Raw genomic sequence first — 2,717 nt, 5'->3', positions numbered from 1 at the left:
CTGCATGACAGCTGAGCATACAGTAGGTTTACTGTAGGCAAGGCTCAATAGTAATAAGATGGTGTTTGCTACCACAGGACCTTTCACCTAGTTTCTTCTTGACTCCCTGATGAAATTTACAGGCTAGGAGGGCCAAAGCAAAGAAGTCTTTGTGCCTGTTCAGAAGTCAAGATAATCAAAGGAACACTACCTAGAGCTAGAAAGTACCTTTGAACTCATTTCCTCTTCCCCTCCCTGCTTCATTTTGCAGAAAGTAAAATGCAAATGCTGAGAAATGAAGAGATTTGCCCAAAGCCACAGAACTGGTTAACAGCGGACAGGGATTATAGGTTAAATTTCTAGCATCCCTGGCAAGTGCTAGATCTGCCTCATCCCACTGTATACAATTATAACTTCTTTTTTTGTATGTGTGATTTAAAAGAACATTTTGCAATTATAACTTCTAAAATAGAACAGGTAACAAGCCAGGGAGTCCATTAAGGAAATGCCATTTTATAGAAAAGGTTTGCAAAGTCAAATGTATTTCTTCTGAAATACCTGAAAGAAAAGACACTGGGCTGCCCTAAGGTAGGATTGACTCTGGGTTGCAAAGTAGGTAAGTTTGAGAATACACACATACACACACACTTTGGAGTCAACCTTTGGCAACTTTCTTAATCTTCCTTTGCCCAGTTTCTTTATGTGTAAATGGAGATGATAATAATACTCAATCATTATTTGGGGGAGAATTAAATAAGCTAACATATGTAAAATATCTCAGCCAGTTCTCAGCTACAGATAACCTAGTAAGCACTAGAAATTTTTATTCCCTGTCATTGGCCTGAACGTCCTATCTTGTTCTAGATTTGCTTTTCTTTGATGTTGTCTCCTGCCCCCAAAGTATCTTTCTTCTTCCTCTTCCTCTCCTTTATTAAAACTCTCTCTCCTCATTAGTTCAGTACATGACTGCTTATTCATTCAGATAATATTTAATGCATCCCATGTGCCAAGGACTGTTCTGGAAGCTGGGGATACAGCAATGCACTGAAAAGACAAAATCTTCGACCTCATGGTACATAGTCTATAGAGAGGAGCAGGAAACAAAATAGATAAATGTATTCTCTGATGTCTAAAATGATAAGCATATGTAGAAAAATAGAAAAATAATAGAAGAAGTGGGAATAAGGCTATGCATACCCTGAGTACCACATTATATGGAACAGTCTCTATTCTTTTCAGTTATGACAGTTCATTAGAAATAGACTAGAACAGATTTCTGGTCAACCACAATGGTGACATAAGACTTTCCAGGGTTTCCTTTCACCATAGAAGCTTTCAGCAACTAGCAAAAATTGGCAGAGAAACGGCAGCAGTCAAGATGGCAGAAGGAGATGCTTCAGGGCCCCATACATGCCCAGAATTTTGTGCAACCAGCAAGAACTGGTAGACACATCTTTCTCAAAGCTTTAGGAGACAGATGAAAGACTGTAGTAAAAGGATGTGTGTTGAAAGATTTAAAATCCTGCCTGGCTGCCCTCTCAGTCCCTGAAGGCAGTTGGGGGAAGAGAGAATTAACAGTTGATAAACCTCCCTGTTCCCCAAGACCAGGAAGGTGAGGAGGACACTTCTGACTGTGAGTGCAATTCGTTGGACAGGGAGGATGATTCCCGCCCCCACACACCTGCATTCCTATTTTACTTTCTTTAAGACAATGATTAAGGATAGGGCCAAGGTCACCAGTCCCTTCCTGTGATTGGTGGTTTTTCCTCGTGTTTGGATGGGAGGGAAAAGGAGAGAACTTAAACCTTCATGGGGCTCTTAGATACAGGTGCCAAGTGACAGTAATCCTGGGCACCCACGTGACCACGGGCAAATTGTGGCATTAAGGGGCTTTGGGGATGACGTGGTGACCCATCGTGGGCAAGTGTACATGCCATCATGGGTGAGGCCCTCTGGGCCATTTCAGGTGCCATTGCTCATGGTTCTCACTGCTGAAATCATTACAGGTGTCAACAGTTGGGCTGCCTGCGATGCACCATAAATTGAGGGGCATGCCCCTCACAATGAGAAATTCGGACATTATCATGGGGTGTGTTCGCTCCCACCTGCCACCAAAGTTACCAGACTCCCAATAGGCTATTCCACAAAATCAGGCCCACCTCCCAGGCAGGGGAAAAGGACATTGCTTTGTTGGTTCAGGATGTGCTGCAGGCAGGTGTGTGGGAAACCACCCTAACCCAGTTTAACAGTCCAGTCTGGACAATAAAAATAGCCTCTGGAATCTGGAGGCTGACAATAGAGCACAGCATTTGAACAGATCAAATGCTGAGGTGCTGCCCTGCAGGAACTGGTAGCATTAATGTCACTGAGGCAGTCACCACAGGACCCTGGTACACTTTCAATAACCTGGCTAATGCCCTTTTCTTCATCCCTCTGGGAGTCAGGGACCACGATCAATTTGCATTCTCGTGGACCAGCCTCCAATATATAGCTATTGTGCTCCCACAAAGGTATCGTAATCCTCCTACAATTTGTCACCAGTGGGTAGGGTGCAACTTGCAACAAGACTGATTACCTCTAGATATACTTGTGATGTACTATATTGATGACGTCCTAATTACAGGCCTCACTAAGGAATTGGTTGAGCAGGTCCTATAAAATATCATAGATGTTATGACAACTGCAGGGTGGGCAATTAACCCTGACAAGTATAGGAGCCGCCCCAACAGCTACAGTTT

This window comes from Dasypus novemcinctus, chromosome 1 (genome assembly GCF_030445035.2).
Source record: "Dasypus novemcinctus isolate mDasNov1 chromosome 1, mDasNov1.1.hap2, whole genome shotgun sequence".
Lineage (NCBI taxonomy): Eukaryota > Metazoa > Chordata > Mammalia > Cingulata > Dasypodidae > Dasypus > Dasypus novemcinctus.
The sequence above is the reverse complement of the archived record's forward strand: the minus strand, read 5'-3'. Positions refer to the sequence as shown.